Here is a 27,670-nt window from a genome sequence, read left to right on the forward strand (position 1 = left end):
TGGGATGTGGTGATAGCCACCAGCTTGGATGGCTTTAAAAGGGGCTTAGACAAATTCATGGAGGACAGGTCTATCAATGGCTACTAGTCTGGTGGCTTTGGACCATCTCCAGCCTCAGAGGCATGGTGCCTCTCAATACCAGTTGCAAGGGAGCAACAGCAGGAGAGAGGGCATGCACTCTTGCCTGTGGGCTCCCCAGAGGCATCTGGTGGACCATGGTGTGAAACAGGATGCTAGACTAGATACGCCTTGGGCCTGATCCAGCAGGGATGTTTTGAAGTTCTTATAATCTTATAAACGAAGCAACACCACACTCCCATAGCAGGTAGAAAACCTGCTAATCCTGCATCCAGTTTCCTGGGAGAAGCCATGCACTCAGTGATCATCTTCAGCTAACTCACAGCTCAACATTTCCTCTGTCTCTCAATTAAACTGGAAACTGCTTTTAGCTGACTCTCTGTCCCTCTCCTAAAGCTTTGGTGGGTGTCACATTCTGAAGGCCAGGGCTGTCAAGAAACATTATGATTCTTTTATCAAATTTCTGACTCTCAATAGAGAATACTATAGAATTATCCACAGAAAGCAAGATGGCCAAAGTAGACATAGTGTTAAAGATCCATGATTAGAATTTACTGCAGTTTTTTGTTTGCTAATTAGCAACCTCCAGAAGGTAATTTTGAAGGCCTGGTGCTCTGACAAAGTGTGTCCAATTATATTTCCCTGCTGTAAGTTTCCCCTTTCCATAAGTTGCTGTTAGGTCCATGGTAAGGAAAAGGCAGGCAGAGATGCTTGTGTAACATGGAATAAGTACACAATAGTCATTTTGCTAATTAGCATTGTGACCCCATGAGTGTTCCATGGAAATCCATGGAGCATTCATGGGATCACTATGCTAATTACCAAAATGATAATTGTGGGGTCTCCCATGTTATGTCTAGTATGTCTCAAATCACAATATTAGAAATTTCTTCTAATAAAAATTATTCACAGACAAAATTCTAGCAGAAATTATTCACATTAGAAACTCTTCTAGATTGCATTTATTTATTTATTTATTCATTCATTCAATTTCTATACCGCCCTTCCAAAAATGGCTCAGGGCGGTTTACACAGAGAAATAACAAATAAATAAGATGGATCCCTGTCCCCAAAGGTCTCACAATCTAAAAAGAAAGATAAGAAATACAACAGCAACAGTCACTGGAGGTACTGTGCTGGGGGTGGATAGGGCCAGTTACTCTCCCCCTGCTAAATAAAGAGAATCACCGTGGTAAAAGGTGCCTCTTTGCCAATTTAGCAGGGGTTCATATATTGCAATATTTCTTTCCTGCAGTGAATGAAAGAGAGGGCAGGGTGTCATGTTCTGGATTTTCTGTCTGTGAAGTGTACATAAACTGAAACCAAAAATTTGTGACCATACCATTGATTGCATGGACTGTGTAGAAAGGAGCTCCTACAACCATAGATCTACTATTTCCTTGCATGTGTTTCAGCTTACACACGTGTACTAACCTACAAATAATCTGAAACAAGGTCATTCACACAATCAAAAACTATGTTCTACCTGGGTTTGGGAGCTGCATGTGCTCCCAATTTTTGGTTGTGTGGAAGCAAGGTAGGAGGAAAACCTGGGTAGAAGTGATCCAGTCTGTTATCACGAGCAGCCTAGCCCTCATGTAGAGTGCCGGGAGGTGTGTGGATCCCAACACTCCTGTCCAGCCTAATCCCACTCCATTCATGTGAAAGGCCCCATTGTGTGGAAGCAAGATTGGAGCAAAACCTGTGTAGCTTTCCCTCCTATCTTGCTTCCACACAGTTATTTCTACCGAGGTTTTCCTCTTACCTTACTTCCATACAAATGAAAATTGGGAGCACACACAGCTCCCAAGCCTGGGTTGAACACAGTCTTGACTGTGTGAATGAACTCAATGAGCCGGGTCTCACGAACAGTGAGACCCGGTTTCTTTGAGTGTGCGGGGAGAGCGGGCTAAGCCCAGTCTCCCCGCTCACGATCAGGGAGGGAGCCCTGGGCAGCTGGATCAGCCGCCCACAAGATTGCCAGCTCCGTGATGGAGCTGGCGGGGGCTGGGGGAAGCTGGCCCCCGCAAGCTCCAGCATGCCCTGCGCGAGCGTGCAGGGCATGCTGGCAAGACCCCCGGAGCTGGGAGGCGGCTTTTTGCCTCCCCTCTGGGGGTCTCCTCATGAGTAGCTGCGGCGCAGAGCTGCGCCGCAGCCACTCACGATCAGATAGCCCGGGTTTGCGGAGCACTTGCTCCGCAAACCCGGGCTAAGGGGAGGGGTACTTCAGCGGGTTAACCTCTAGAGAACCACCAGGCTCGCAGCCAAGCCCAGTGGTTCTTACGATCGGCAAAAATCAGGCTAGGCTCTCCTAGCCCGATTTTTGCCGATCATCAGAATAGCCCCAGTGTCTTTTCTTTTGTGCTTTGTTTGTTTGTCCTGCGCATAAATAAACCCAAATGAACTCGCTTTGACTGGAATGGACTCATCTTCTGGAACCCCTTCTGCATGGTCCTGTGAAAAAGAGGTATTAAAAGTTTTTTTTAAAAAAACACACACCACTGATTGAGAATCATAATTGAATTCAAGATTAGAGGCAGCATACCAGCCTATATGATTGTATAATGTTTAATTAGGGGTCATCAAGAATAAAGCAGAAGACTGTGATTCAGAAAAAAGCTATTAGGAAAAGATATGCCATTTATGAATTATAAATGGCCATGATGTATTCCTAATAGGTGTGTTAATTTCAGGATATGAGTGAGTGGGTGAATATTTCTGAAAGTGTATATGCAGTGTTGATCCAGTGCTGAAATGCATGTTTCCACCCATTTGTCACTCAACCTAGGAGAGAGCTCCTTTTGGATTTCACAAGATGGCATTTTAAAAACAAAACTCACTGTTTGTTTGTTTGTTTGTTCGTTCGTTCGTTCATTCAATTTCTGTACCGCCCTTCCAAAAATAGCTCTGGGTGGTTTACACAAAAAAATAATAAGCAAATAAGAAACAGTTTTGCAGTTTTGTCTGCAGTGGAACATTCCTCAAATCAGGACATCCTTAGGATGTTTTGCTTGTTTGTTTGGGCACAACTGGCTTAAACTGGGCCGCGACTGAAATGAAAGAAGGAAGAGAAGTCACTATCTCTGCTTTCTTTTGTGACAAAAATATGGAAGTACTCCACTTACTGGTACAAGTATTATGTCAGTGCCTGTGGTACCAAAAATGAACCTGTGTGCTTTAGGACATTTTATACAACCCTTTAAGAAAGACACACCGACAAATTGGTCTGTCCTCACCTATGCAGATGCTGACAAGTGCTCTTCAGCAAACATATATGGGCTGTGCATCTAACAGAAACAGGAACAAATTAAATTGCTGGTTAATTGACATTCTACTCATTCCCCACACCCTAAACTTCCTATAATATCATACAGTTGTTATGCAGAAAGATAGAACTGTACAAGCAGATTGGTTGGATATATGACAATTATTTCTGTGCTGGGTATTTCTTAGATCCAGACTTCACATGTCATGACAGATACAAAATTCTCACTTAGCTTTTGCCTGTGAAATTAATATGATTGAATGTGGCACCTGCATGACATGCTGCTTTATTATTATCCAGGAGAGCTGGTGTTGTGGTAGCAAGCATGATTGGTCCCTCTAGCTGAGCAGGATCCACCCTGGTTGCATATGAATGGGAGACCTGATGTGTGAGCACTTAGGGGATGGAGCCACTCTGGGAAGAGCATCTAGGTTCCAAGTTCCCTCCCTGGCTTCTCCAAGATAGGGCTGAGAGAAATTCCTGCCTGCAACCTTGGAGAAGCCGCTGCCAGACTGTGAAGACAATACTGAGCTAGATAGACCAATGGTCTGAGTCAGTATATGGCAGTTTCCTATGTTCCTTTCATGCAGGAATTTTACTACTCTGTACACTGGGAAATAAAGTTGGATTCAACATGATCTGATTCGACAATAAAATGATTGGAATTGGTATAATGCTACTTACCAGACTGATCATGTCAGATTTTTGTCGGAAATATCCTACTTAAGTAAGATTTCCTAAAGGAATCAATAGGAAAAATATAAAAATTAATAACTCTGGAATGATAGGGCAGAAAGTTCTCAAACATCTTATCATGGTGGGATATGATGATAGTATTAAGTGCGTGGAGTTTGAAAGAGATTGGTCTACTTTTAAAAAATAAAAAGAAATTAAAATGTTTCTCAGAAGTCCCACAGCCACTTTGTTTTATGGCAGAAAGTTACAAAACATGCAGGAATTTAACCCCCCATTCTGACCATTAAGCACGCCCAGTTTGGATAAAATTGCTTCTTACTTCATATGAAAGGGGTATTCCCCTCTCCCCATTGTTGGCACATGAAATAACTCTGGAATGGCTAGCCAGAAAGTTCTTAAATGTCTCATAGTGGTAACACAAAGCAATAGCATTAAGTTTATTGAGTTTGAAGGAGATTTATCCACTGTTTTTTAAATTAAAAAAAATCTTTTTAAAATGGCAAAAAATGGCTCTATGAGAGATAGTTACAGCCAATAAGCATAAACAAGATGAAAACAAAAACTTCTCTTTCTCATTGTCATTCTCTACCTCTCCCCAGAATCCCTTTTAACATTGTCCATGAGGAGTACTACAAAAGCTGTGAAGCACAGCAGTTGAACAGGGATGCCTCTAAATACCAGTTGCAGGGGAGTGAGCAACAGCAGGAGAAGGGCATGCCCTCATCCACCTCTTGACTGTGCACTTCTCAGGGGCATCTGGTGGGCCACTGTCACTGTGTGAAACAGGATGCTGGACTGGATGGGCCTTGGGCCTGATCCAGCAGGACTGTTCTTATGTTCTTAATAAAGGAATCTATATTGCTCCCCACAAGTACTGTGGATGGAAGGCAATGGAATTGAACCACTAATGTGATCCATTACTAGTGGCCAGCTTGATCTGACACTCCAGTAATCCTGACATAATAAAGGTTCCCTGCTGATCCAACATAATCTGACATAGGCACTATTGGATCCAATAACTCTGTCAGATCTGACATGATACACAGCCCAAAATTGTATGAAATGTATATTACTATTGTGATAGAGGCTGCAGCCATTTGAAGCTTTCCTATGTCATCACTGACTGTGAAATCACAAATTGTCATGTTTTTTCCTACTATTACAACACCATTATATGATATAACAATAAATGTCAGGTACTACAAGTTTAACAAATAGTAGTAGAAAACAGTCAAAATGAAGGAAAAATCACTGTCATGACAGTATATGTAAATAGTTAACACATGCATGCCATTTGCCACAGAACAAATAATGATTTCTTTCCTTCATGAGCTCCGACTACACAAGTCAATTTGACCAAATATAGAGTTTTCTAAACACAAAGCCATTTATCCGTGTTGACACTATTCCACTTTCTCCATTTAGATGTAGCTTAAAGGTAAAGGAAAAGTTATGCCCTCGAGTCGATGTCGACTCCTGGCAACCCCAGAGCCATATGGTTTTCTTTGGTAGAATACAGGAGAGGTTCACCATTGCCATCTCCCACGTAGTATGAACTTATTTATGATTTATGATTTATTATGATTATTTATTCGGTTTCTATACCACCCTTCCAAAAATGGCTCAGGGCGGTTTACACAGAGAAATATGCTGCCCAATACAGGTGTTTCCCATATTCTAGGAAACATACCAGCAGGGATTCGAACCAGCAACCTCTTGCTCCCTAGGCAAGTCATTTCCCCATTGTGCCATTAGATGGCTTTTAGATGTATTATTTATTCATTCATTCATTCATTCATTCAATTGTCATTGTCAATTGTCAATTGACCGCCCTTCCGAATTTCTAGACTGCCCTTCTGCCCTTACAGTAAAATGTAGTTTACTGTTATACAAATATACAGCAACTAGGACTGTCTTGTTTCCCTTCACACCTCCTTTTCATAGGAAGTCATATCCCACAATCTCTTTAATAATAATCACGTCTTCCAAAAACTTCACAATACTGCTGCAAATTCCTCACTGGTGAAAATCAGATACTTTAGCGGAGAAACATTTCCAACAATCACTAGACCCTGAGAATAGCTTTTGCCTTTTAAAAGCATTAATGAGTGTTTTACAATGATCTTGTTAAGGATATTGAAGTAGAGTATTTAAGGCCTTGAAAGAATATATTTTGCCAAGTATTATTTAATACTCTGCTTTTATGTCTTATGTTTACTTGGAATGCATATTTTGTTCCTCATGTCTTTCTGAGTACAAGTAATTTTTTAATGTTGCCTTACATTTATTCTTCTGTTATTTAAAAAAATAATAATAATAATGTAGGCAGGTATCAGTGAATAATTCATGCCTGGCTATGACAGGTGTAAGGGAATACTCTCATTTTTTTTGTTGGCTCTGCTGATAATAAATGAATAAAGCACATGATCTATGTGGATGCTTGGGGCATATTCCACAAATAGTATAATTTTCATGCCTGACTATGCTTTGAGCTGAGAAGCCACTTCCTGAAATGTCATCTGTAGAAACCTGTTTACAGGAAAGAAATTATGCTATCAACCAATCAGCCAGATGGCATTTTCAGAGTTCTTTGGCATGATGCACAAGAAAATAAGAACACCTTAGTACATAAAGATGTTCAAAAATGCTGGTTTGAGTACTAGTCTTTTCAAAAACAGATAATCGATAACCAAAAGCTATGATTTGAGTAATTTTGAGTAATTGTCCCTTCTGCTGGGGACGTGGTAAGATTAAGGCCAAACTCACTTTGTATTTGGCTGCTGTGTCAGAGGCAAAAGAGGGCAAGAAGGCAGGATTAGAATTCACTGCTCTTGCTCCACAGTGTAGCTCTTTAGGTGTTCAAGCCAGAATAGCATACAAGAGGAGGATACACCATAGAGAATTTGTTGTGCCCTAGCTGTCAGCCAACAGGGCCAGCCATGTACATATAGAGGGTTTCAGAATCCTTTCTGATTCTCCTATTCTGTACAGTCTTTGAGGTAGCTTCTTCCCCCTTACAAATACTACCCTCTTTCACAATCTCATCCTAGTAGCTGTAGTGTCCCCTGCCTCCTGCCATTTCAAATGTGGTGAAACCTGCTCCTCTACTCATATGCAAAGGTGTTATGGAGTAACTCTGAATCCAGCATCTTGACTGCTTTAGTCCAGATGCTCTTTCAGGATTAGGGCTGGATACACAACACATCAACCCTTTCAGATTTTGGCCAATACTGGACATGTCAGCCCTGGTTTTAGAACATTGGGAGAAACTCTCCCCAATCTTCGCATGAGGATAAGGAGGCTGCAGAGCAGCTGAATGAGTTATTTGCATCTGTCTTCACAGTGGAGGATTCTGACCATATATCTGCTCTGGAACTGAGCTTCTCAGGCTTGGAGGCTGAAGAACTGTGCCAATTTGAGGTAGTAAGAGAGGGGAGCTCTTCTTACGATCAGTGAGAAGAGCTCCAGGGTGGTCTGCAGGGAGAGCGGGTTACACTTATCCTCCCTGCAGACGATTGTTCTTGCTTCCCTGGGTGGGCAGATCACACGCCCAGACAACTGGCAGCTGCTTCCTGCTCTCTACATCTCCAAGGGTCAGGGTGTTGGGGCGAGCTGTTGCATGTCTCCCTGGCCTCCCAGAGCTCCAATAATGCACCGTATGAGTGTGCAATGCATTATTGGGAACTGCTTCCCTTCGAGTGTGCCAGTCGTGGCTGCAAGCAGCCATGGCTAACACACAAACAAATAAACGAGGTTAAGGGTGTGCTTGCTCCCTTAATCTCATTCTAAAGGGAGGCTATTTAGGTGGGTTTGCCGCCATGAACTGATCTTGGCAGTTCACCCGCACATGCAAAACTGCACTGGGCTCCGTTAGCCTGGTTTTGCACACATGTGTGAATAGCCTCAGGATGTTCTAAACTGTCTTGAAAAACAAAAAATTAACAAATCACCAGGGCCAGATGGCATCCACCCAAAATTTCTAAAGGAACTCAAATGTGAAATTGCTGATCTCCTAGCAAAAATATGTAACTCATTCCTACAATCCATCTCTGTAGCAGTGGACTAGAAAGTAGCTAATATAACTCTGATTTTCAAAAGAGGATTAAGGGGGGATCCACAAAACTACAGGCTAGTTAGCTTAACTTCTGTGCCGACTAAATGGATGGAAAGCATACTTAAGGACAAAAATGGTTAAACATATTTAAAATGTTTAAATATGCTAACTTGGCAAAGAGGCACTTTTAAATGCAGTGATTCTCTTTTATTTAGCAGGGGGAGAGTAACTGGCCGTATTCACCCCCAGCACAGTACGTCCAGTGACTGTTGCTGGTGTCTATCTTATGTTTCTTTTTAGATGCCTCACTAACCTTTGGAGTTCTTTTAGAGTATCAACAAGCATGTGAATAAAAGTGATCTGGTTGAGATAGTATACTTGGACTTCCAAAAAGCTTTTGTCAAAGTTCCCACCAAAGGCTCTTGAATAAACTTAGCAGTCATGGGATAAGGGGACAGGTTCAATTGTGGATTGATAATAGATAGAATGACAGAAACAGAGGGTAGGGATAAATGGACAATTTTCACATGGATGGAAGTAAGAAATGGGATCCCCAAAGGATCTGTACTGGGATAAGTGTTCTTTAACATGTTCATAAATGATCTAAAAATTGGGGTAAGCAGCAAAGTGGCCAAATATGCAGATGACACTAAACGATTTAGGGTAGTGAAATCCACAACAGATTGTGAGGAACTCCAAAAACCTCTCCAAATTGAGGGAGTGGGAGACAAAATGGAGAATGCAGTTCAACATGAGCAAGTGTAAAGTGATGCATATTGGGGCAAAGAAAACCCCAGCTTCACATATATGCTGATGAGTCTGAGCTGTCAGTGACTGACCAGTAGAGAGATCTTGGGGTCATGGTGGGCAGCTCATTGAAAGTGCTGACTCAGTGCACGGCCAATGTGAAAAAGGCAAATTCCATGCAAGGGATAATTAATAAGGGGATTGAAAATAAAAATGCTAATATTATAAAGCCTTTATACAAATCTATGCTGTGGCCACTTTTGGAGTACCATGTACAGTTCTGATCACTGCATCTTAAGAAGGACATTGTAGAACTGGAGAAGGTTCAGAAGAGGGCAAGCGAGATGATGAGGGGCCTGGAGCACCTTCCTTATGAGGCAAGGCTACAGCATCTGGGGCTTTTTAGTTTGGAAAAGAGGCAACTGTGGGGACACATGATAGAGATGTATAAAATTATGCATGGAGTAGAGAGAGTAGACAAAGATAATTTTTTATCCAGTGCAGGGGATCAACAGCAAGAGAGAGGATATGCCCTCACCTCTTACCTGTGGGCTTCTCAGAGGCATCTGATGGGCTATTTATGAAACAGGATGCTGGACTAGATAGGCCCTGGGCCTGATCCAGCAGGGCTGTTCTTATGTTCTTACTTTTAGCTCGTTTCATTTACTAGTCTCACCAGTTATCTATATATTGCATCTGTACATTTTACAGATCATTATAGTTTCCTGGAGCAAAAGAGCTTGCTTTAATTAAAGGTCATGTCCTTTAGATAAGTTATTTAATACATTCCTCATCTGCCCAATGTTGCTTTTTTTTCAAGTGCATTCAAACAAGAGAGTTCCCGGTACTATCTGAAAAGCAGAAGTGAGAATGACGTTTTCAGGTAATCATTTTACCTCATAGTGGAACAGGTTTTGGTGTACAAGCTGTGAGCAAGGTATTGTGTTCATAATAGATACATTTGTTCACAGACGGTAGCCTGCTGTCATTTAATATAGATTTATGAGACTTTGTGGATGATTTGAAAAATATTGTGAAAAACCAAACTTGGCTCTTCTAGTTGCCTGGTACGTCACATAAGAAGGAAAAAAAAGTTTCAGTATTCTATAAGAGAGTTCCTGGTACTATCTGAAAAGCAGACATGAGAATGACTTTTTCAGGTAATCATTTTACCTAATAGTGGAACAGGTTTTGGTGTACAAGCTGTGAGCAAGGTATTGTGTTCATAATAGATACATTTGTTCACAGACGGTAGCCTGCTGTCATTTAATATAGATTTATGAGACTTTGTAGATGATTTGAAACATATTGTGAAAAACCAGACTTGGCTCTTCTAGTTGCCTGGTATGTCACATAAGGAGGAAAAACTATGTCAATATTCTATAAGCCTGAAATTCAAACTACATGTAAAATGCCAATTATATTCTGATTGTCTTTTTCTTTTTCAGAAATACAGTTCTAAATCAAATTTGATGGTCCCACAACAGTCAGATGTGTGCCTGTATTATTGCTAGAGCCCTTGTCACAGATATGTGTGTGTGTGTGTGTGTGTGTGTATATATATATATAGAGAGAGAGAGAGAGAGAGAGAGTATATATAAATATATATATTATTCCCTTTGCAGTGAATTTGTATTTTGCTGAAGTGCTGATTCTGGACCAATGTTTCACAGCCTGATCTATAGGTTCATGAAGACTCGGGTATGCAGATGAATTTCTTGGGTACAATGCAATGCATTATTACAATGTGGTAGCAGATATGAGTGTACAAATGAATATACATGCATATCAACTTGCTCTTGGAATAAGTGTGAAGCTGTTGATAACAGAGAGACTCCCTATATCCATCACAGCTTCTTCATCCATAAAAGATTGCTGGATTGGCTTCTTTTTGTCCTTGGGCATAGTATGAAGGTATTTCTGTCCTTACAGCAAAATACTTACAATTTCTGTGAGGTCTTCCCTGTCATTTCCTTGTGAAGTCAAGAAGAATATTTCTGCAAAGTCTAAACAAGTCTGAATGAATAAGTCTGAATGAAAGTATGGTGTCGGTGACAAGTAAACCTTGTCACAGCTGCTGCTTGAGGTCCTAATGCAGCTCTGTGCTATATTCAGAGCAGGCGCGTAACAATGATAGGGCAAGGGGAGACAGTTGTCTGGGGGCCCCACTGCCTGGAGGGGCACCCCAGAGGCACCTCATGTGACTCCCCATTGCCCCCTGCCCAGCCCCATAGCCTCTCAGCCACTTGCCCTCTTCGCCGTCTCTCCAGCTTGTTCTGCTGGCCCAAAATCGAAGCAGCAGGCAAGCTGCCAAGAGCTCCTTTTCTCCCGCCTCTCAGCTGATCGGCGGGTGGGCGGGGCTTCCACGGAGGCCTCGTGTAGGCCGCAGTGAAGCCTGAACTCGAGTAGGGCCCAAGCCAGCCAGGAAGGAGGAGGCAGCCAGAGTGCTCTCTGCAGCAGAAGACGCCCTGCTGCCCTGCTTAACCCAGACCAGCATTTGCCAGGTAGAGTGTGAACTCCTTTTTGTGGTTACCTTTCCCGCCCCCCATATATAGGGATCTGCTTGCCATAGGGCTTGGATATGGGGGGGGGAGGGACCGAGAAGTCTCTGAATATTTATTTTGAAACAGCTTGGAAAATTTGCTGACTTAAAAAAACTATCTAAAAAGTCCTATAAGTGGCTTGTTTCATGGCAGAAAATTGCAAAAACTTCTGGAACAGTATTTTATTAATTTTATTTATTTATTCATTCATTCATTTATAAATGCACTTATGTTCAAGTTGTTTTGCAACCCAGAAGGTCTGAGTGAGAACTGTGAAGCATGTGTGGTGCTTTTATTTTATTTTTCATGTGTGTGAACTGCTCCCCAATAACTTGCAGGGACTTCAGGGTAAATCTGGCCAACATGTGAATGCAGCACCTCCATTCCAGAGGAGATGTGTCTTAAAGGGCTTTAAAAGCCTCCTGTGAAAAACCTCCTGCAATCAAACTTGACTGAATTTGTTCAGAATTCTGGGAAAACAAACATAGGTTCACCCTGCATGGTTGAAAGTCTCCTTTGCTAATCTGCAGCGAGGGGCCCATTTTAATAATTCATCTTTCTAGTGTGTTCTAGGCATTAAAAGTAATACAAATGTATAGTACTCAATGTATATCACTATATATTGTGACGTGTGTGTGTGTATTCAGTGAAATGTATTTGCAGGCAGCATACTTATTTTGGAATATCAGACTTAAATCCTTGGGGGCCTGGGGTGTGTGGAGGCCCTGGACTTTGTGGGGGGGGGCCATTTTAAAATCTTGTCTCTGGGCCCACTCCAACCTTGCTACGCCCCTGATTCAGAGAGAGTGAATTAACTGTTCCACTATCTCTAAGGATAATCTAGCCTTCAGATTTTTCCTTCTCTTCTATTAGGCCATAAGAAATAGTGATCAAGGTCTAGGTTAGAAGCCCTATCAGGGAGCTGTGTATAATGTTAAAAATGAAAAGTTCCATAACAGAGTGCATGTTTCCAAGCTTCCTTAACCATGGGAATCTGGATTCCATCAGGGAATCGAGTGTTCCATCTCTTTTGAGTTCACAAAACCTGTTAGGCATCACAGTCTCATTTGTGTCTGGACTGAACACACTGCTTTTCCTCATCTTCTCCGGCATGGCACATGTTCCTGGGAATTAAAGAATAGTTCTTAGGTGGGAAGGTGTACTTCAGCCCTTGGAGGAATTAATAGTTGACACTGTTGACACTATTTTATAAAACAGTAGGCTAGTTCATACAATCAGTAATTGAGTAGGTCAAGCATCATCTCCAAGTTCAGGAACTGTGCATTTTCCTTCCTGTAGCCACAATGCTTCTTCTTTGGCAGCTTTTTTGAAGAGGTGTGATGCTCACCTCTCCTGGCTGGCATTCAGTGAAGCAGTACGTTTCCATCACATTCTATCTGTATATTGTTATGTTCAGCTGTATTTGATTTTTTAAAATGTTTTAAATTGTGCATCACCTTGAGTGTAGGGAAGCTAACTTAGCATGAATTAATATAAATAAATGATGGAAGGGAATCAAGATCTAAATATACATATCCTAAAGTTGGATATGAAAGAACTAGATCTGGAAATATGTAGTGAGGCGCTTCACAAGATCCATGTGACGCGCCAGATGGGGTTCAGTGGGGAGAGCAGGCTTAGCCTGCTCTCACCACAGACGATCAGTCGTTTGTTGCTGGGCAGCTGGATTGGCCGCCCAGACAAGCGGCTGCTCCGGTCGGGCACTCCTCAGCACCCCAAAACCCAGGAAGGCACCTTGCAAGTGTGCGGTGCCTTCCTGGGGCTCCTCCTCACCTCTCCCCCCCACCCCAAGTGTGTCAGCTGCGACTGTTTGCAGCTGCAGCTGACACACGATCCATAAAACAAGGTGTTTTATTATTATTATTATTTTTACATTTATATCGGTGCACTTGCATTTAAGTGTAGGGGTTGTTAGGCGGGCTAGCCTCTGCGAGCCCGGTGGTTCCCACGATAGATCAAAACAGGGCTGGGCTCCATTAGCCCTGTTTTGATCAACCATGAGAGTAGCTTCAGTATCAAACCATTCCCACCCCCATCCACCCCAAGAGGTGGTTATAGCAGCAATTTAAGCATTATTGTGCTTGATCCTACATTTGAGTGGTGGCTCATTTAGAACTATTTTATGTTAACAAGCAAAATATTAAGAATCCCAGCCTTGGCACTTTTGTGTGCAAGCATTTTAAAGGTGACTGGATGATGAGGGGAGGGTCATTTCAGAATGCTGTGTTAACATGAACTTATAGTGACAATGTCATCAAACAATGTAGATAGATCAGAGCTGCTGCCCAAAAGTAGCATCAGCAACATTCTGAAGAAATGATTGATGTGGAAGTTAAAAATAAATGGCAAGGGAGCAATGTCCTGTTTTGTGAGTGAACTCATCTACTTCATTTAACTAACATATATGACAGCAAAAAACCAATCTCCACTCCCCTATAGTGCGGAAGCTCACAACTCAACACCATCGGTACAAGACCTTAGCCTGTATCACATCAGGCAATTATATCCTCCTAGCTCAGAGCAGCATCATTTCCCTGCATCTGATTGTTGCTTTTTTTAGCCAGCCAAAGGGTCAAGACAGATGCAAGGAACATTATGCCCCTTCTCTGCCACAAGTCATGCAGGTTGGCAGTGCTGGCTTGGAGTTTTTCCCTCTAGGTTTCAGGTTGGCAATGCTCCTGAAACCTCAAGAAAGAAACCAGCTAGAACTGAGCCATTACGTTTCTAGGCACCAACTAAGGACCAAACATGTACTCAAGCTGAACACCAGTATGCTATCTTAATCTCTCAGTCCAGCCCTATACCTGCCAGTTGTGACCAGGAAAGAAACCTAATTAGAGAGAACAGCGTGAAGCTGGCAAAAAGGATGCCCAACATCTGCCAATTCAATGGAGGCCAAAAAATGTCCTACCTCCACCCACCAAGACAACTAGCCAAAATCCATATTATTCTCCAGGATGGAAGAGAGAGTTGCCTCTCATACACCAACTAATGGTCCAGGTGAAAGCAAGCTGTAATGGCTTCCATGCTCTACAAGCTCCAATGAGCTGGTTTGGCACAAATGCTTCATTCTTTGTTCTGAAGTTACGATGCATATGGGAGCCAGGCAACTCTGTGTCACCATCTCTTGCTTTTTTTGCAGGCTTCATAATACTTGCTTCTTTTATATCAGAATGCAGAATTGGGAGGTACAAGTGACCTTAAAAAATCTGCTCCTGAAATCAATTCCAATTATTTTGGCTAAAGAAATATTTAAAGCAAGATTATCTGGGGATAACCAGAAAGTTTTTAATTAATTTTCAAACATTACTAATGTTTATAATCAGAGCTCATTATATAAAAACCAGTTGCAGCCAGGAATTTACTGACTGCAAATTGTTAATATCTCCAAACGAGTGAGCACCACAAAAGGCATAAATTTGCTCACTCTTGCTGTAACTCCCATTAATCTTTGCTGTTTTGTAGTGCTTTTAAAACATAATTAGAGAACATAGCATTGGGAAACTTAAGACAAAACTAATGTGTTGTAAATCACAATAATTAGCTAAGTGAGTAAAAGTAATTATTATCTTGGGACTGTATAAACCACTAGATGTCCCAAGCTGAAATCAGGTATATACTGAGGCTATTCTCACAGTGGGGAAAAACTGGGCGAAGGGATCCCAGCCCGGTTTCCCCGCATCATAAGAATCACCGGGCTTGCAGGCGAACCCCGTGGTTCAACAGTGGCTAGCCCGCCATAGTCCTCCCCTTAAAAGTGGTTAGTGGAGCGAGCGCTCAGCTAACCTTGTTTATAAGATTGTGAGATGCCAGGGCGTTGCTCTGCGCTGTGGAGACTCACTAGTAGAACCATGACTGGGAGGCTGCAGCAAGCCTCCCAGCATTGGGGGTCCCCCCAGAATTCCCCTCCACACACACACACTCAAAGCATCCTGGTACTTCCAGGGGCCAGGCAGCCCCCTGATCCCCGCCACCTCTACCAGCTCTGTGACGGAGCCAGTAATCGTGTGGACAACCAATCTGACTGCCCAGGTCAGGCTCCGTGCTCGTCTGCAGGGACAGCAGGTCAAGCTTGCTGTCCCTGCAGAAGCCCTGCAGGCTCTTCACGTTGCTCATGTGGAGAGCCTCAAAAATGAAACTGCAAATGTCTGCCACTTAAAAACACACCGAGGTCATTCACACAATCAAAAATTGTGTTATACCTGGGTTTGGGTGCTATGTATGTTTCCAGTTTTTGGTTTTGGGGGAGCAAGGCAGGAGGAAAGGCAACCCAGTCCCCACCACCACCTTGCTTCTACACAATCACTTCTACCCAGGTTTTCCTCCTACCTTGGTGATTGCCTGGGCAGGGCCCTGAAATGTATGTTCTGCCCCACCTCCTCTGCAGGTACAACTTATTTAAGATCTCCTAAAGGAAATGGTGTGAGTAAGGGCTCTCATCCTGTGCTCTCAGACCGTGAGAAAAGCCCATGTCCTGCAGACTATTGATGCTTCCCCCAGTACTGCTGCTACTACTCCTTTGGGAACTGTTTCAGAGCTGGCACCACAATGAGAAGTACCTGAAAGAGCTGGAACCAGAAGGAATTGGAAATAGGGGATTAGAAGGGTTTGGGAAACTTTCTCATGATCCTGTGTGGGCTTGAGGGTGGGTGGTGGGGAATGCTGCAAGAGTTTAACTTCCCCACAAATGACCCAGAAGAATTGTTGGGCATGTGGACCGCATGCCCAGATGAGCTACAGTTGCCCCAGGCAGCCTGTTTCATCCTGGCCCCTAGAAATCCCACAATGCACCATGTGAGTTTGGGGTGCATTGTGGGGATCCCCCTGATGGCCAGGAGCCTGCTCCTGCTTCAGCACTGGCTAGGAGCAGCCGGTGCTGACACACGAGCTGTTAGCCCAGATTAAGGGTGTGCTTGTGTCTGTAACCTTTGCTACCTAGGTGGGTTATCTGCCGAGGTGCCACTGGGAGCCATGTAACTCCTGGTGGTTCTCATGGGCAGCCAAACCTGGGCTTAGCTGCCCTAGCCCAGTCTTGGCTGCTCATGAGAACAGCCTCACAGTGTGCTGTGTTTTCACTTCCCTCAGTAGCCTTTTGCTCCCTCTTTCCCTTTGGCAGCAGGCGTAGGCTTGGGGAAAGTAGTTTTGTTTCCAAATAGAGGTGTTGCAAATGGCAGATAACTGTCTGCTTTTAATTATGAGCTGCCCATGTTATGCATTCTAATGCCAGATAAAGGCTTCGATACGTGTAATTGACAAGATAAAGATAAGGTGCTTGTAAACTTTATTCGTAGAACTGAAACTTCCCTTCTTGGAGATCTTTCCTCTTACTTTCTGGTCCACAAAGTTCTTTTGTTAAGCTACTTAGTCTTGCATTTAGTTATTTAACTGGTGTGAAATCTTGGTTTTAGCTGAGACATACTGAAGAATAAAAAAATCTAATAAAGAATTAGTATGACAACAAGGAATGCAAAAAAGAAGGGGTCAGTAGACTTTGATCCAATAAATATAAAAGGCCCATTAGAAAGTTTGCATAAGATGATGGAAAGAAATAATTTAGATCAGTTATCAGGAACAAAGTGAAATATTAGTGAGAATTTGGACAATATAGAAAGGAAATTTGCAGATATAGATATAATACAGATATTATATTTGTTCTTAGCCAAAAGGCCAAGAAGCAATTTTAGGATTCTAACCATTCAAACCTTCTATACCCTTATTTCAATAAATTTATCTGTTTTAACTGCAGTTTTAGCTGACCATCATTCCTAGTAGCTGTATAACAGTGTAAAGCTTCTAGTCTCTATACTTACAGTGCCAGTCATAGAGGTGCTATACATGATCCGTGTGAAGTGCCAGATGGGGTTGGAGCGCCACTCGTGTCAGAGTCCTGGGTGGCTGGATTGGCTGTCCACACGACTGCTGGCTTCATCATGGAGCTGGAGGGGCTGCATGGATTCCCCTTTACCAGTATGTTCCAACCTGATTTGAACCGAACCAGGCCCTTTTCAGCTTGACCTAAACCCCGTTGAGCCAGCTTGACGTCTTCTACAGTGAGACCAAGTTGACCCCTACAGTGGACTGGTTCTAGTATACCAGATTAATAAATTATGTAGGCAATAGAATTAGTAACAGACAATTGAGAACGGAATACACAGTTTTTGAAAGTTTGTTTAAAGCTGTTATATTAACTAAATGAACATTGGCTAAACTTTATCAAATGCTATTAGACCACGAAATACAGCACAGTGAAGCTCTTGTCAAGATCTGTGAGAAGAGCTTCTGGCAGGTCTGGCAGAAGCTCTGTGCCCACTCTCCCTGCAGACAATCATGCCTGAAGCCCTAGGCAGCTGGATTGGCCACCCACATGACTACCGGCTCCATAACAGAGACGGTGGGGGCAGCGAGGATCAGGGGTGTGTTACCCCCAGAAGTTCCAGGATGCCCCGCGTGAGCACGTGGGGCATTCTGGAGAGACCCTCGAGGTCTGGAGGCTGGCTGCAGCCTCCCAGTCAGGGGTCTACTTGTGTGTTGCCATGTGCCACGGCAGAACATGAGCAAAAAAATGAGCTTAACAGAGCGCTCACCCTCATTTAAGAGGAGGGATAATTAAGCGGGCTAACCACCTTGGAACTACCGGGCTCGCCTGCATGCCCGGTGGTTCCCATGATCAGTAGAAGGTGGACTAGGTTCCCTTATCCCGCTTTCTACTGATTGTGGGCATAGCTTCAGTGAGTCTTTCGAAACTAGATGGGTCAACTTATTAGGGATAGAGATAACAGAACAAGAGTGGAATAATATCTTCAGTGGCCAATGAAAGCTATTTGTAAATATGAGATAAAATTTTCTGAAAGTATCGATTCAATGGTACATTATGCTCTGTGAGGTGTTGTAAGTGTGGGGATTTGTATGCAGACATTCTCCATATGTTACAGAGTTGCCCTGTGGTTTAGAAATTTTGGGAAGCAGTATTAGTTAATTTAGAAAGATCCCTTTCTCTTGATTGTGTGAGAGGGCTTGAGAACAGGGGGCAAAAAATGCAGCATAAGCTCTCCTTCCCTGCAAACAATCTGGATTGTTGGCGGGGGGGGGGGGTCTGGGCATGTGGATTGTATCCCCAGATGGTCAGTGGCTACCATGGGCAGCAGGGAGGTGTGTGGTTTGGTCCCCAGAAATCCCACAATGCACGGCATGAGTGCATTGGGATCTTCCCAGCAATGGGCAAGCGCGCATCAGTGCTTCAGCACCAGCTGAAAACATACAGTGGCAACTTTAAACAGGGTTAAGGGAGCACTCACTCCCTCAACCTCATTTAAGAGCCTGGCTTCTTAGGTGAGTTTGTTGCCGAAGGTTCCCAGTGGTTCCCACAGGCAGCCAAGCCTGGACTTAGCTGTCCTAGCCTGGTCTTGGCTGCTCGTGAGAACAGCAAATAATAACTGAAAGAACACCTAAGTGTAAGAAACACCTTAGTGTTTCTGTTGAAATGTTTTGTAAATATCCCCTGTAAATTGAGAACTCTAACATTGGGCCTTTTGACTGCTGCTAAAATAATTGCAGGACACTGGATGGACTCTGAATCTCTCTCTGTAACGGAATGGTGGGAAAAGGTTTGGGAGGTGGTTCAAATGATGAAAATGACAGAAGTCATAAGACTGAAAGAAGGGAGGCAAATCATTTTGAAATCAATGGTATACACTTTTGGAATTTTGGAAGATAAAATTTGATATGGATTTTAATGTTTATACTAAGCTAGTATTATGAATGTGATAATTTTTACATGGCTATGTGGATATGGTTGCTTAGAAAACATGTTATCTCTCATTTTTGTATTTTGTATTGATTACAATTGTATCTAAAAATAAATTTTTAAAAGGAAGTTTACATATGAAAATGGAGTAATGACTTTTAAAAATTGATTGATTGATTAACTGCAATCAAGTCGGTGTCGATTCTTAGCGACCACATAGATAGATTCTCTCCAGGATGATCTGTCTTCAAATTGGCCTTTAAGGTCTCTCAGTGGTGCATTCATTGCTGTTGTTATCGAGTCCATCCACCTTGCTGCTGGTGGTCGTCTTCTTTCCTTTCCTTCAACTTTCCCCAGCATTATAGACTTCTCAATGGAGCTGGGTCTTTGCATAATGACTTGTGTCCAAACTATGATAGGTTGAGCCTGGTCATTTGTGCCTTGAGTGAAAATTCTGGATTGACCTGTTCTATGATTCATTTGTTTGTTTTCCTGGCTTTCCATGGTATCCTCAAAAGTCTTCTCCTACACACTCCTAATTATGTACATTTTTAAAGTAGAGAGTCATAATGTGCATATGAAAGTATGATTATGGCTTTTAAATAATGTGGGAATTAATCACACAGATTGGTTTTTCACTGTAGAAATCCAAATAACTATTTTACAAATAAGTTACTGGATTCACTCTACAATATTGTCTCCCAAAGCAAAGAGACTCACTTGAGTGGTGACAATTCCCTGCTTGGAGCCACTCTGCCAATTGTTCACTTGAATTTGTTGCCATTTTTACTTGTCAGTTCACTAACTTTCTCCAGCTCCAGCCACAGCTTGATGCTGGGTTTGGATGGAGAAGGGCCAGCACTATGAGTATATATATCAGGATTTTCTTCACATCAGAATGAAGCTCAGTGAAAAATGGTGAAAACCATTTAGTTGGTCCTTTAAGACAGCATGATCAATGGGTGCTATGTGTTGCTATTTCTTCTATGTAAACCTTTCCGAACCTTAAAGCATTATAGACTTGCAGTCTGTATTGATGCTGTTTTCAGTAAACTGGCTGATTATTTTTAAGATATCCAGATCACAGGCGCTGAGCTTGTGTTAGGGGGAATGTTATATTCACCCATCTCCCCTTTTTTCTGAAGCCTACTGTGCCTGCTCCCAAGGTTTGCACAGCCCTCAGCAGTGGCGGCTGCCACCATCTGGGACTGTGTGGGGGAACAAGGATGCTAGTTCCAAAAAACACCCAGTGAATGTTACATATGCATAAGCCTGTTATTTCCAATGGGCCTACTCATGGTGAGCACACTGAGTTGAGTCACTCAAATAGAGCAGCAGCCAGAACCCCTCTCACACACACCCCAAAAAGAAAATGGCCCATGGCTGGTAAAATATAACTTACAGTGCCCAGCCAGCTAGGGGAGAAAAGCCAATCTGCGGGGAGGAGGGGAATTTATTGCTTCCTCCTCCAGCTGATTCAGCTTCCTTCCCCACTCTTTCTTTGGGCATCACCACCTCCCTGGATTAGACATAAAAGGGCAAAAGAGACAAGTCATTCAAGGAGGCAATGATGCCGAACACCCAAAGCAACAAGGTGAAGGAATTGCTTCAATTCTTTCATCTTCTGGCTGGTTGAACACTAAGTTGTTGTTTAAACTACTCACAGTGGGGTTTTGGGGGGTGGGGGGTGGGGTCACAGCTCCCTGTCCTTACTGACTGGCTGCCACTAGCCCTCAGTGACATACAATATTTACAGCAGACACAGTGGGCTTCAGAGTAAAGGGAAGATTGACAAATTTTTGTGGATAAAATGTCTCTTATTCAGGCCGACTCAGACCCCACAATTATTGCAGAGTCTAATGTGGAGGTGTCCAAAAAATCTTCGTATTTGATTATGCTGGATCAGTTTCAGTTTGTGACTCCTGTTGATGTGGATAAGCTGCTTGGGGTAGTGCGGCCTATCACTTGTTCTCTTTACCCTTGACCATAGCTTATGCTAACTGGCAAGGGAACTGTTGTAGAAGGCCTGGAAGATATTATAAATGCTTATCTGAGGGAGGGAGGATGGACCATAGTATCCTTCTGGACAATCTGAGGGGGTTGGGAGTGGGAGGTACTGCTTTGCAGTGGTTCCGCTCCTACCTCAGATTCCAGATGGTGTCAGTGTCACTTGGAGATGGTTGTTCTTCAAAATGTGAAATTTTATAATGACATCCCAATCACCCCGCTGCTCAGCAGAGTCCCTAACTGAACTTGGTCTCAAGCTTGGTCTTGGTGTCCCCCAGGCTTGTGGTGCTGGTGAACTTCAATGTTCATTTCAGGACCAATTTGTCCAGGGTGGCTCAAGAGTTCATAGTGGCCATGACAACTATGGGCCTATCCTAAGTGGTCTCAGGACCGACACACATTACAGGTCACACAATTGATTTGGTCTTTCACTCTGATTAGGGTGGTGTTCTGTGGGTGGGGACTCCCAAGATTTCCCCATTATCATGGCTGGACCACCTTCTGGTTAAGGTTGGACTCACAATCACTTCCCACCTTTGCAAGGGTAAGGAACCTATTAGGATGGTGCAGCTGAGAAGGTAGGAGGCACTGCTTTGCTCCTACCTCACGGGCAGATTCCAGATGGTGTCAATTGGAGACTGTTGTTCTTCAAAATCTGAACATTCATATGGTGTCCCTCAGGGCTCTATATTGTCTCCGAAGTTGTTTAACATCTACATGAAATCACTGGGAGAGATCATCAGGAGATTTGGTGCAGGGTGCTATCAGTATGCTGATGACACCCAAATCTAGTGCCCCATGTCAACATCATCTGCTGAAATAAGAGGCTCCCCATCTCTGACAACTTTTAAAAGTCTTTAAAGGTGCATCTATTCACCTAGGCTTTTAATTAAATACTAGCCAACCCTGCACAGAGCATCTGTGAGGCGCTTTAGGGCCGTCTGTTTTCCGCTCCCTCTTCCTCCTGCCCTGGTCTCTCATCTCTTCCCCTTTCCTCCAGCCCCGCGCTCTCTAGCCCTCCCCCTCCCATTCCTCCCCACACACAGAGCCTCACTGGGCAGCTGGCGGCCAAAAAGAGCCCCTCCAGCGGCAGCATTTTCTCCCTTCCATCTGCCTGCCATTGCCGCCGTGGCTTTTTCTCTTCCCCCTCCATCAGCCCGCCTGCTGCCACCACTTTTATCCACTTTTCTCTCCCCCCTTCCGCCCGCCCGCTGCCACTGCTTTTCTCTCCCCCCACTCGCTGCCGCCTCTGCTTTTTGCCTATAATTAATTAATTAATTAATTGAAGACTCCAGAGGAAGAGAGCTGGTCTTGTGGTAGCAAGCATGACTTGTCCCTTAGCTAAGCAGGGTCTGCCCTGGTTGCATATGAAAGGGAGACTTGATGTGTGAGTACTGTAAGATATTCCCCTTAGGGGATGGAGCCACTCTGGGAAGAGCATCTAGGTTCCAAGTTCCTTCCCTGGCATCTCCAAGATGGGGCTGAGAGAGATTCCTGCCTGCAACCTTGGAGAAGCCACTGCCAGTCTGTGTAGAGAATACTGAGCAAGATGGACCAATGGTCTGTCTCAGTATATGGCAGCTTCCTATGTTCCTAGGTCCAGGAGAATTTTGTGGGATAGGGTTACTGTGGAAAGGTTGTGCATAGAAACAGTAACTAACCTCCAGACTAACACTGCGGCCATTGAATAATGCAGTGCATGTGCAATGAGAAACAATTTCCTCAAAGTATATCCCCCCTTTTCTCTGTAGCCATCTATACCTTTTGAAAGTATGTCCCTGGGGATCCCACAACCCTTAGGGATGTATTTTCAGAAAACACAGATGCATGGGAGGGGTGGGGTGGGGTGGGGTGGGGTGAGGGATTCTAGCAAAAACTGTCCCCTCTCTTTGTGTATGTGAAACATTAGTCTGGATGTCAGCCAATGTTCCATGCACAGCCCCTTGTTTCCTGGCCAATATATATATAATTCACTTGTACATACCTTATTTTCCAATGGCCAAATGCACAGTGGATTAGACTGCCATATGTGTGACCACTTTAACATTCCATATAGCTGCAAAACAGTTCTCTGACATCTACACAACATAAAATTTTGCATGTTGACTTGTCACATTTAAAAAACGTATTAACCATAATTGCAGTTGCACACATTATGCCCATCTATTTTTTAAAATGTGACTTTTGCATTTCTCTTTTAATCATAATTCAACATAACTGAAACGACAATTAGATGTTAAGTAGCTGTCATTGGATTATAGTTAGATGATCAATAACCCATTTCTTATTTCTTGTCTTGTGCAAATGTTTGTGAAACATTTTGCTAAATGTCTTGCTCTAATGAGTGTGCTTTCTGACATTGGCTTATTGAATTAGAAGTCATTAAAAATATATTAAAGCCTTGCAGACATTATTTTTCCTTTGATTCAGCCATTAAGAAATGATTCTTGAAATTTTTTATGTTGTCTGAAGGATGAGAACATGAGCTTTAATACTAGGATGGGCAACGGGGGCAGAGCCATTCCAGAAACACATATTGAGGCATAGTAGCCCTTTTCACACTTTGCATTATGCTCTGTCCCTTCTCCTGACCCCATCCATTCGTTTGACTGGTTGGAAGCTAAGCACAATCTGAGAGGATGTGTGTGGGGCTCTTCTCCTATGATTTGGAAACTTGAAATGGGATGAGTTGAATTCTAAGATCAGGGACATAGTGACTATTGAACAAGAGGGGACAATTGTCCCCAGGGCACCCCCTTGCCCCCTCCCACACCTAGCTGTCAAGCAAAGCACTCACTGGCTGGGAGCATGAGGCACATCCCTCTCCTCTCCCACCAGCATTTCAATGAAACTCTGACTGGGGAGGGATGGATTCTCACCCCACCTGGGCATGGGCCTCTCCCCTATGTCTGACATTAGATGCAAGGGGGAGGGCCCAGTGCCAAGAACAGGGCAGCATTTCCTTTCCCCTTTCAGCCATTGGTGGAATAGCTGAAAGGGTGCTCCTTTCAGTGATTCCACCAACGGCTGACAGGGGAAAGGAAACTGTGCTCTGACAGCCCTGTTCTTGGCACTGGCCCCGTCCCTTGCCTCTGACGTCAGATGCGGTGTGGCTTAGGGTGCACATTTGCTTTGCACAAGGAACACCCAGTAGTGGGGGGACCTACTGGTTGTGCTCCAGCCCCCACCAAGATTTGTCCCTACACCCCTGACCAAGATGATCAGAAAGATTCAAGATTGTGCTAGGATATTAACAAAAGAGATGTGTACAGTCAACACCAATCTTCTTTGCATGCAGAAGGTTCCAGATTCAATACCTGGCATCTCCATATAGGGCTTGGAAAGATCCCTGCTTGAAATCATGGATTGCTGCTGCCAATCAGTATAGGCAACACTGAGCTAGCTCTGATTCTGTATAAGGCAGCTAATACAGTGGCAAATATGTCTCTTTACATATGGGTCTGCCGCAGAGACATTATAAAATGGGGAACAATGAATGCCGAACATACCTGCTGTCAATCACTTGCCTTGCCTTGCCTTCCATTCATTTACTTTCTCACAACCCAGATACCTTTCTCCAAGTTGGGCTCACTTTTGGTATTAGAAACTGGTTGAAGGAAAAGTAAGATAGGGTAAAGCCTGCAGGAGAATAGGCTGCAGGTGTATAGAGTGGTGGTGGAGGACAGCAGTTTAGTCTCTCTCTCCTTTTTGAAAATCTTAAAATTGGAACTGTAGCTTTATATATAAATGGAGCAGACTTGTGCTTAAAGAGATGAATCTGTGATCACCACCTCTAGTTTGTTGTTGTGAACAACACCTGGTTTCACACTCTGTATATGCTCAGAGGGAAAGAGGGAAAGTCACATCATGCACAAACTGAATTGGTTCTTGGAGATGGTGACCATGTAGGATCTGGGCGTGCAAACAGAGATAGATAGAGACACATTCAGAAAGTTCAATGGGCTTTATTATAGAAAGTTGCTCATCAGGATAAAATAATAAAATAATCCAAATTAAAAACATGTTTCTTATCCAAAGTGTAGTGTAATGTGCCTAGCTAACATATGTGTGTACAATCAGTAATTACAGCTATCTAATAATCTAACAAATCTAATAAAACATTTAGAGAGAAGCAGAGAATGAAGGAAGAAGGGAAGGCTTAGGAGGAGGGAAGAGGGATCCAAGGCTTGTGGAAGCAGCGAACAGGAACTTGGGAGCGATGCAAGCTTCTAGTAGTCAAGCAGGCTGGTCAAGCAGGCAGTTTGCTCAAAGCAAGGCAGAGAGTGAGAGTACCATGGCTGGGGAAGTCTTGACTTATCACTGCACAGCAGAAGTCACAGACAGTTCCTGTCCATGGACAGAGTTCCTGCTTGTTGCCCCACGGCTTTAGCAGCAAACTCTGGGATGGCTCTTGAGCAAGTATGCTTGTTAGGCAAAGATTGCTAATCTGCCATGTCTAGAGACTCCTCCTTATAGTGGTTCCATCCTCTGAGGCCCATTTGAGTCTCCTGGATCACAAAAGGTGTTCATTCCTGTTATCCTCAGGATATTGTCTTTTAATTATCAAAATTAGCTCAGGATGTTTGGTCAGTCCAGGGTAAACAGGGTCTCAGTTCATCTCCTGTTAGCAAGAGTATTGTTCTGTTGTCATTTCCAAAGTAAATTTGCCTCTTGGTCCCAAGAATGTTAGAGGAATTAGTGAAAGAATCAGATCTATATGTGTGAGACAGCATTTACATTATTTCTTGTGTACATCTATCTAGTGTGTAATTATAATAAAAGAATAAACATTTTAACATCAAAAAGTGGTGCATGTTTGAGGCTAGTTAATCAATACATTTGACTAAGGCAGAAGTATCCTGTCAGTGAGGTAAGGGGATTACTGGAGCACAAGTTAATTTCAGCAGTGTGAGACTGGTAATCAAGCAAGACCCATTATGTCTCTTGTGAGTTTCACAGACAATGATAAACAATGCTTATCCCTGCCTTCACAAATCATTTACCAGGCAGTCATGAGGTCTGGGTACTGGTTAGGTCATCTGAATTCAGACCTTAATTGATTCCTTAATAAAATGGAATCAGACACAGGCCTGGGTTCCATATAGCAATAGCAATAGCACTTACATTTATATACCGCTCTATAGCCGGAGCTCTCTAAGCGGTTTACAATGATTTTTTTTAGCATATTGCCCCCAACATTCTGGGTACTCATTTTACTGACCTCGGAAGGATGGAAGGCTGAGTCAACCTTGAGCCCCTGGTCAGGATCGAACTTGTAACCTTCTGGTTACAGGGCGGCAGTTTTACCACTGCGCCACCAGGGGCTCTGGTGTATAATTCTGGGTTGGTAGCTCTGGGTTGAATGTTGGGGTCAGAGGGTCCCCAACATTGTCCCTTAGTATGAACCAGCAAGAATATATAGACAAACATATGAGGAAAATTACTCAAAGTAGTCCCACTGAAATTAAAAATACAAGTTAGGCATTGCTGCTTTGAGTAATTTTCATCATGACAGCCACTATGTATAGTACTATAATGGATCAGAGACAAGATGGGCAGAGCTTACCAACATTTATTTTTTAAAAGTCTTAAGTGGCTGCTACCATAAATAAAGATGCTCTTATCAATCAGGTGCCACTTTAGCAGCAATGATATAAAGTAATAAGATCAGGCTGTGCTGCTGCCCGAACAATATTTGTGGTTTGGTAATAGACCTCTCCAAATGTTACATAAATTGGGGATACCATCCATCATGCAGCATCCACAAAACCACATTTGGAAACTCACCCTTGCACTGCTGTGCCCTGAATGCTTCATGCCTATAACAGGGTTTCTTAACCTTGGGCCCTCAGATGTTGTTGGACTACAACTCCCAGAATCCCCAGACATGGCCTTTGTGGCTGGGAATTCTGGGAGTTGTAGTCCAACAACATCTGGGGGTCCAAGCTTAAGAAACCCTGGCCTATAACATTTGCCTGCAGAGACAAACACTGTACTAGTGAAGAGAGTTTTCCCCCAGGATGTAGAACCCTGGGGTATCCCAGCTTTCCATATCATGGGAAGATGTACAGCATTTGCCTCTGCAGAGAAACAATGTAACAAAAGAGAACAGGTTTCAGAACACATCATTTGAGGACAGGGATTCCAAGTGCATTCTAAGGGATACTGTATGGAATACACTACTGCCCAGTTTATGTACAGCCTGGGAGGGTTGCCTGGTATTAGGTGGAGATCGAGGTGCTTGCAATTCCCCACAGCAAGAATGCAAAATAGGTAAATCTTACTCAGAAATAATCATGAACAACTTGGGCTAATCAGAAGTGAATGTAGGCAATGTATTGTGTGCTAGATTATGATGTGCTTTTTGAATTTCATTGCTTCTGCTCGAGTTGAATGAATTGTATATGTGCTCATTATATCTGAATAGAGTACAATATTACTTCTTCTACATATTAAGAAAGCATTTAGTTCCTTTGGGGAGATAAGCAAATGAGTAATTATTCACTTATGAAAGT

The 27,670-nt window shown here is 43.2% G+C and overlaps 1 long non-coding RNA gene across 1 annotated transcript; it reads right to left on the minus strand.

Moving 5' to 3' along the window:
• Positions 1 to 2,667: 2,667 nt before the first annotated feature.
• On the minus strand, positions 2,668 to 11,124 carry LOC128346598 (uncharacterized). The gene is made up of 3 exons (XR_008317074.1): positions 10,785 to 11,124; positions 4,028 to 4,080; positions 2,668 to 3,365 (listed from the first exon to the last, which is right to left on the minus strand). It is a non-coding gene; the product is annotated as an uncharacterized LOC128346598 (long non-coding RNA).
• Between the last annotated feature and the right edge of the window lie 16,546 nt (positions 11,125 to 27,670).

This window comes from Hemicordylus capensis, chromosome 2 (assembly GCF_027244095.1).
Source record: "Hemicordylus capensis ecotype Gifberg chromosome 2, rHemCap1.1.pri, whole genome shotgun sequence".
NCBI classification, from domain to species: Eukaryota; Metazoa; Chordata; class Lepidosauria; order Squamata; family Cordylidae; genus Hemicordylus; species Hemicordylus capensis.